We start from the raw sequence: 8,767 nt of genomic DNA, 5'->3' as shown, positions 1-8,767 counted from the left end.
GGCTCACCCCCCCCCCCCCTCCCCGGATTCCCCGGTTGCAGAAGCCGGACGGATTCTCGGGGCGAAAGCAAGGAGGTGAAAAATGCACGCGGGGAGGGAGGGAGGGAGTGACTGAGTGTGTGGGGGGGGGACACACTGCTGGGGGAGCCCGAAGGAAGGGGACCCCCGAGCCGCGGAGGGGCTCCTTGCAAATGGGATGGGGGGGAGGCTCTGCAGCAGCCCCGTCCACGACCCCGGAGGGTGGGTTAGGGTTCGCTCCTCTCTGCAAAGCGCCTTCCTCGGGGCGGAGACCTCCGGCGCCTTCCCTTTGCCTGCGGACGCAATGCATTGAAAGGGGGCTCCTTTCCAGGATGGGGGTGTGGGCCAGGAGGCTCCCTTTCTTTTCCCCTGGAAGGGACGGGGCCTTTGGCTCTTCTTGGACAGTTTCCCAGGCACCGCATCCCCCCCCCCCCTTCCACAAGGGCTGCCAGGACGGGATTTTTCCTACCTTCTCTTGCAAAGGGAGCTCTGGACTGTCCCAAAATATCGAGGTGGGGAGCAGTGCTCCCTCTAAGCTGTGGAGTCTTGTGAGCAAAAATTCTACTTTGTGAGCTGCTGGCATTCAAGTTGTGAGCGAGCGATTGGGCTACTGCATAAATTAGTTTGCTCTGGAGCCATCCCCTTCCTGAGCTAAGACAAAAAAGTGTGAGCTGGAGGCTAAAAAAATTGTGAGCTGGCTCACACTAACTCAGCTTAGAGGGAACACTGGTGGGGAGCCGGGTTAGTCTGTCTGCGGCAGGCAAAGGGGGGAGGATGGGAGTCAGGGAAGCTCCTCCCCTGCCACAAATTCTGTTAGTCTTTATCAGGGGTCATTTCCTAGAAAAAGAGGTGCAGGAGCCCATTAGCATAACGTATTAGCATAACTTATTTGCATATGCCACTCCCCCTGACGTCACCGGAAGTGTGTCAGAAGGCAACACCCACCGCTCAGGCTCCACTGGACTGTTTTGGATTGCTAGCTATTTTGGGGGGGGGGGACCTGCAGATCTGCCCTCACAGAGGAGGGAGAGCTTGTACCTATTTATTTATTTATTTATTTATTTATTTATTTGGCTTATATACCGCCCTGACACCTAAGGGTTTACATAGAAGTTTCTAATATTGCTTCCCTAACTAAGGCTACATAGTACAGGACGGGGCTGCCTACCGGCACCCAGGGGGTAGGGCTTGCTGTTCTCCGGCTGGGCTCCTTCTTCCAGGCGGTTTTTCGGTGGGCGCTTCTGTCCTGGTGTCCAGGAGTAGGTCTTCGTGGTGGCTTCCTTCGGCGGGCCTGTCCTAGTTCGCAGTCCGTGTCAGCTCTGGCTCCGGCTACGTCCATTTCTGGCTCTGCTGCGCCTGCGCCTCCACGTCACCGCACCTTCCGCCTCCGCTGTCATCGGGTTCAGCCACTCGATGTTGTGCTTACTGGCCACCAGGGCTCGCCTTGCCGATCTTGCCGCCGGTGCCTCGTCGCACCGCCGCCGATGTTCTCCCGCCAACGCTCCCACCACACACCTCACATGGAGGGTGCCCCCTGCCACCTAAAGGCAGGTGCCCATTTATCTACTCGCTATTTTTAACTGCTTTCGAACCGCTGGGTGGGCGGGACTGAATAAAACTTGGTCTTAAAAGTCCCACTGGACTGTTTTGGACCAGGGGGCCGGAGGGGGGAGTCTTTGCAACTTACCTGGCTGCTTCTTGCTCTGACGGAGGGCTGCTGGGAGCAGGGGGCGGGGCTTGTTGCATGTGCCCGCCCCCTGGGCTCTTTACTGCCGGAGCGCCGCTCCTGTGCGCTCCGGCAGGAAATGACCCCTGGTCTTTATGCTGCTCCTGGTTTCCACTGTGCTACCAGGACTCACCTCCAAGTGAGCTTGGACTCTCAGAATCATAGAATCATAGAGGTGGAAGGGACCTCCAGGGTCATCTAACCCAACCCCTTGCACGATGCAGGAAGTTCGCAAATACCTCCCCACCACCACCCACAGTGACCCAGTCCTAACGGGGGTTCCAAATCCTCCCTCCTGCTCTTGGGTTTTGTTAGGAGGAACGGCATCCTTTTGCCAGGAGAGGGAGAGACAGACCCCCGGAAAACACAACAGGGAGAAACCCAAGGGCACAGTCCAAGGAGGCCTGGGTTCAGGTCCTGCTAACGGGGTGCCAGGAAGAATACCCAGCTCACCATTTGGGGGTTGTACACCATTTATATATGACTGTATACTCGTTTATCTCCATCCTGAGCTGGCTGGCCCAGGCTAGCCTGGTTAGTACTTGGATGGGAGACCCCCAAGGGTTGTTTTCTGTTTAAACCTGAACTGCTTTTTTTAAAAAAAAAAGAAAGAAAGAAAACCAGTGTGTTCGGTCTAATTATTGAATGTAACCATGGTTGATGATTCTTATGATTGAAGTACTCAGATACAAACTGATCTGCAGTTGCTATGTTCCTGAAATTATTTACGTCTCCCCCTGCCACACACACACAGTTTTGGGCAGTGGCTATTGGTGAGTAAACTGGGAGCCAGGATGTTAGTAACAGCAGAACTGCATTCTTCATTTGCTTTTCCAGGGTTTGTATTTTTTTTTGATCTTGTGGTGTATGGTCAGTCAGAATATCCCGAAGAGCTCACTTCTTCTTTTTGTATTCGACCATTTAGTAATTCCTTGAAATCATTTTGTACTTTTGGCAGTGGTAATTTGTCTAGTTATCTAGTTAAATTGTGATATCTAGAGTTATACTGGAATTTTGAAGTAAAAGGGGGAAGCATTGCGGGAAGCCACGGGTGGGAAGGGAGGGAAGGTAGGGAACTTTGGTTAAGTGAAAATGTTTTAAATATATGATTATCTTTAAGAGAAAATAAAAATTGTTTTAACCAGAGAATATCCCGAAGAGCTCAGAGAGAAATTCTTTTGGAAAGTAAGTTAGAGTTGTAGTTTTGGACAAGGATGTATTTTTTGGAGAATTTTTTTCCCTTCTAGTTTTCCTGTGTGACGCAGCTCTTGGGGATGTGGCATGTAGCAGAGCAGTTTCAAAGTTGATCTTGTTCTCTTTCATGGTGGTGAGATTTTGGATGACTTTGATTAGTCTAATCCTTTTATTGGGTGACATGATTGAGGTTTATAAGATTATGCATGGGAAAGAGCAGGTAGAGAAAGAGATACTTTTCTCCCTTTCTCACAATACAAGAACTCGTGGGCACTCCAGGAAATTGTTGAGCGGTCGGGTTAGAACGGATAAAAGGAAGTCCTTCTTCACCCAAAGAGTGATTAACACTTGGAATTCACTGCCACAGGAAGTGGTGGCGGCTACAAGCATGGACGGCTTCAAAAGGGAATTAGATAAGCATCTGGAGCAGAGGTCCATCAGTGGCTATTAGCCACAAGGTATAGATAGGGACTCTGGGGCAAGTGATGCTCTGTCTTCTTAGTGCTTGGGGGGGTCAACAGTGGGAGGGCTTCTGGTGTCCTGGCCCCACTGGTGGACCTCCTGATGGCCCCTGGTATTTCTGGCCACTGTGTGATACAGAGTGTTGGACTGGATGGGCCTTTGGCCTGATCCAACATTGGCGTCTCTTATGTTCTTATGTTGAAACATCCTGTAGCTCAGGTATAGGCTTGCATATTTAAAAACAAACTAGCACACTAGAACCCTTATAGCCTGCTGACATATTAAACTTACAGAGCAAGAACACCTTCTCAGGGTCTTGTATCAGCCAAAGCCTAACTAACTTCTGTTAAGGGAACTTGCAATATCAGTCTTTTTTAAAATCATAAGAAGTGCCCAATGTGGTCATATCAGAGTCCACATACCCTGGCCTGACCCCTGCATGATGGAAAGAATTGATGCAGTGTATTGATATGATATGAAATTTGACAGGAAGCCCACTTGAAACAGGGGAGTTGCTGAAAGCAGCAAGAAGCCAAGATAAATACAGCTTTATTTCCCAAAAGCAGAAAGCAGTATAAACATGACCGTTTCTCTTGTTTTCTTCACTTTTTTGACATGTGCTGTTTGCTTGTTTTTCCTTCTAATTGTTAACAGTTTTTTAGCCTCCGGCTCATACATTTTTGTCTTAATTCAGGAAAGATGCCTCCAGAGCAAACTAATTTATGCAGTAGCCAAATTGCTCACCCATAGCTTTAATGCCAGTTGCTCACAAAGGAGCATCCCGGGATAGGCCTCCGGCCCCATCCCTATGGAAGCAGCCCACCTATAGAGCACAACAAGGAAAGGAATGAAGGAAGCTACTTCTTTTATATTTGTATGAATACAATTAGTATATATTGATTATAAACATCTGTTCTCTTCTCCCCAGTAGGGACCCCAGTAGCTTATTTTTGTTATATTTATTATTAATTTACTTAATTCATTTATACCCTACTTTTCTGCTCAACGGGGGCCCAAAGTAGCTTACATCATTCTCCTTCCCCCATTTTATTCTCACAGAAATCCTGTGAGATACGTTAGGCTGAGAGAGTGTAACGGGCCCAAGGTCACCCAGCAAGCTTCTATGGCCTGAGTGGGGATTTGAACCTGGGTAGTCCAGATTTTAAATTCTCCTACCAGATCTGCTGTCCTCTTCTAATCTTTCTGTTGTAACATCTAGCCTAGAAATGCTGCACAAACGTCGATCCTACTTAAACTGTTACACAGACAAATCTATCCTTTGACTGTGGTGGCAGAAATAGAGAGGCAATATCAGTCAGCTGTTACATAGCTTCTACATATCTGGGTACCAAATGTTTGATTTGTTGCTACTGACATTGATATAGGGAAAGCAGATCTGCAGTTGTCTTAGGCCAGAGGCTCAGAGCTAGATTTTATTTAAAGGAGGCTTCTGGCTTTTACTGCAAAGAAAAGTCCCTTGTCTCTTCCTCTGTCTCTCTATCTGTGCACATTGATAACCCTGCTTTTCTTCCCAATGGGGACCCCTCCAGAAGGCTTATGTCAGGGGGTGTGGCCTTCTGACACACTTCCGGTGATGTCAGGGGGTGTGGCATATGCTAATGAGTTATGCTAATGAGCTCCTGCAGCTCTTTTTCTTCAAAAAGACCCCTGAAAAACTACGTTACCTCCGCCCTACTTCTTCAAGGGGAAAGAAGTTCCAAGGGATCCTGTTTATTTTGGGTTGGTTCCCCTTGGAAGAAGGAGAAAGCCCTAGTGGAGGCTTCTGGTGCTTGGGTACCCTTAGCTCTCATAACAGAGATCCTGGCAGAGCTGAGCAAAAGCGGACGCCAGAGGGATTCCCCCAGGGTAGGAGGCCCACTACGTCAGGTGCCCAGGGGGAGCGTTCCCGCGACTCCCCATTCTTGAGCCGTATCTCAGCCTCTCTTCCTTTCTCTCTCGATCTACACACAGACACGCAGACACATTCCTGCCCCTTCCCTTCAGCTGGGTGCTCGGACAGAGCTCTTGCCTCACACTTCAGGCCTGTCGAAGAGACGTCTACATGGAGAGCCAGTTTGGTGTCGTGGTTAACTGCGCGGACTCTAATCTGGGAGAACTGGGTTTGATTCCCCACTCCTCCACTCGCACCTGGCTGGATGACCTTGGGCAAGCCGTAGTTCTGATAAGAGCTGTCCTTGAAAAAGAGCAGTTTCTGTCAAAAGCGCTCTCAGCCCCACCTACCTCACAGGGTGCCTGTTGTGGGGAGGGGAAGGGAAAGGAGTTTGTCAGCCGCTCTGAGACACCTTTGGGTAGTGAAGGGCGGGGTATAAATCCACTCTCTTCTTCTTCTACATTGGTCAAGGGGTCACCAGTCCCTCTTGTTTACCTTAAGAATTAGCTCCTAGGATAGACTGAGCCAACGTAATGAGAGGCTGAGCTCAGCAGGGAGGGCGGGGTATAAATACGACAAATTAATTAATTAACATCCTTAAAGTGCCAAAAAAGACACTTAAATTCCCCAAAGAACCAAGGAGGCTTATCTCAAATAACTTGGTTTGTAATATAGATAGATGATATTAAACCCGGTCTACAAACCACAAGAAGCCCTTCTGTTCTGATCCACCAGGGCATTTCTCCTGTGTCTCCTGAGCATATGAAGGTTTGTGATATTCAGTGGTGTATCTCGATTCTCTTTTGTTTTCCATGTGACTGTCTGTGTCTCTCCTTCAACCCAGAGAGAAGCCTCTCTTCATAGCCAAGTGACTTAAGGCATCTTTACACAGTCAGAGGTGACCCAAGAGAAAAGAGATGGAAGAGCAGAACCCAGAAGGACCGGGAACTGGCAGGACAGCAAAGAAAGGCCCAGGGCCAGATATCCATTCTCAGCTCACTGCAGTCTCAGATGTAGATTGCCGACGCTTCCGGCAGTTCCGCTACTGTGAGGCCGCTGGGCCCCGAGAGGTTTGCAGCCAGCTCCACGGACTTTGCAGCCACTGGCTGAAGCCAGAGAGGCACACCAAGAAGCAGATCCTGGACCTGGTGATCCTGGAGCAGTTCCTGACTCTCCTGCCCCAGGAAATGCAGGGCTGGGTCAGAGGATGCGTGCCGGAGACCAGTTCCCAGGCGGTGGCCCTGGCCGAAGGCTTCCTCCTGAGTCAGGCCGAGGAGAAGAGGCAGGCGGAACAGGTGAGGGGGGTTCCCTCCAGGTATGTCCAGTTCAAGCAACGATATCTGGCCTTATCCTGAAGTGTCCCTGGGAGACATTTCTCCAGGCGTTAATCATCCAAGTGGGAGGTTTAGCGGCCTCCTTCAGCAACCTCTTCCACTGGAGAATTTTGTAGCCCTCCAGGGGATGCACCAGGCCTGCTGATGGAAGGGTTCAGAGTCTGGGAGTGGGGCAGGATCCATTCCTGGTTCTCTTTTCCACTCCACCTCTTACCCCTCTCTCTCCCTTTTCCAACTGTTTCAGATGTGGGCAGCATCCGTGAAGAAAGAAGGTTCCTTGGAGCAAGGGCAGGGGGCGCAGGCCGTGGAGCGGGCCCCAGATGCCCTCTCCTATGGTAAGGACTTGTCGTGCCTGGATACAATTGGGGCACCCAGTGAATTTGATGGGTAGAGCGTTCAGTGGAGGAAAGTTAATTTATAGCCTTCAGTGTCCACTAACTGTGATGCCTCTAAAAAAAGATTAGACAAATTCATGGAGGGCAATTCCTCCCATTTATTAACATAATCACATCTCACCTTCCTTCCATAAGAGGAACTGAAGGTGGCTCAAAAGAGAAAAGGTCGACACACCTGGGCAGAGCTCTTCAGCCTGGTGAATGAAGGGAGCCTCCACCTTCTGGGGCAGCGGAGCTCTGAGAACCAGTCCCTCGGGGGCCAATATTCTTGGGGAAATCTGGCTTCTCTGCCCATCCTTAAACGGGCACCTGGCAGGTTGCTGGGGGGAAACAGGGTGCTGGAGTAGGGAGGGGGGCTATGGATTGCCCGGCACCCCCAGATGTTTTGGGGAGGGGCTTGGGGCAGATGTGGTTTCATGTTGATGTTGCATCTGCCTGAATGCTCTGTAGGTCTGAGGAGTTTAGGGATCCTCTCTGTCATATCTTTCATTTTTGCCCCTGGCGAGCAACACACCTCTCGGGTCAGGGGGTCAGACCTGGAGACATGACGTTCCGTAACCCTCGGCAGGGAGGCACCTATGACCAACACCTTCCTTTTCCTTCCAATGACATTTCTTTGTCTCTCCTGGTCCTTCTCCCTCCCCTGTGTTTGTGATACTTCCACTGGCAGTCTTTCCATCTCTGTATCCACCGCAGGGGCCTGGAATCGATTTCTCAGTTCTAATGGCACGGAGTGCCGTCACGCTCAGTGCCTTTGGGGTCTTGCTGTAGCGCTCTGAGGAGCAATGCTCCCTCTAAGCTGTAGAGTTTTGTGAGCAAAAATTCTTCTTTGTGAGCTACTGGCATTAAGGTTGTGAGCGAGCGATTTGGTTACTGCACAAATTAGTATGCACTGGAGCCATCCTTCTTGAGCTAGGACAAAAATGTGTGAGCCGGAGGCTAAACAACTGTGAGCTAGCTCACACTAACTCAGAGGGAACACCAGAGTCTTGTGAGGGCAGTCAACCACACACTGTTTATTATTTATTTCTTTTTAAATTTCAATTTATATCCCGCCTTGCCCACATAGGCTGGCTCACAGCGGCGTATGGTAAAATACAATAAACACAATAATAAAATTCCAAATTACAAACAAATTCCATCAGGTGCCATTTTCTATAAGGTGGTCCGATGAAGCTAGGGTGGAGTCCGAAGCAGCCCCATAGCGAGGTAGCCTCCTCCACTCCCCCCGCCCGGCGCGTCGCCTCCAAGGTCACGGAAGCTGGGAGGGAGCACACGCCACAGGGGCGGCTCAGAGTGCAGGTTCTTCACCCAAAGAGTGATGAACACATGGAATTCCCTGCCACAGGAAGTGGTGGTGGCTACAAGCATGGATGGCTTCAAAAGGGAATTAGATAAGCATATGGAGCAGAGGTCCATCAGTGGATATTAGCCACAAGGTATAGATAGGGGCTCTGGGGCAAGTGATGCTCTGTCTTCTTGGTGCTTTGGGGGGGGTCAACAGTGGGAGGGCTTCTAATGTCCTGGCCCCACTGGTGGACCTCCTGATGGCACCTGGTATTTCTGGCCACTGTGTGACACAGAGTGTTGGACGGGATGGGCCTTTGGCCTGATCCAACATTGTTGTCTCTTATGTTCTTATGTAAAGGGCTGTCCCTTGGTGCCTCTGGCACGCACTCTCTGCAGCTCCCTTAGAAAAACTCCCGCGGGGCTTTTTGGGGGGACTCGAGTGGCGGGGGGTAGGCAG

The 8,767-nt window shown here is 50.3% G+C and overlaps 1 pseudogene; it reads left to right on the top strand.

Moving 5' to 3' along the window:
• LOC107112907 overlaps positions 1–8,767 on the top strand; it is a 64,689-nt pseudogene that overhangs the window by 24,807 nt on the left and 31,115 nt on the right.

Source organism: Gekko japonicus, unplaced genomic scaffold (genome assembly GCF_001447785.1).
Source record: "Gekko japonicus isolate JY-2015 unplaced genomic scaffold, Gekko_japonicus_V1.1 scaffold3913, whole genome shotgun sequence".
NCBI classification, from domain to species: Eukaryota; Metazoa; Chordata; class Lepidosauria; order Squamata; family Gekkonidae; genus Gekko; species Gekko japonicus.
The sequence above is the reverse complement of the archived record's forward strand: the minus strand, read 5'-3'. Positions and strand labels throughout refer to the sequence as shown.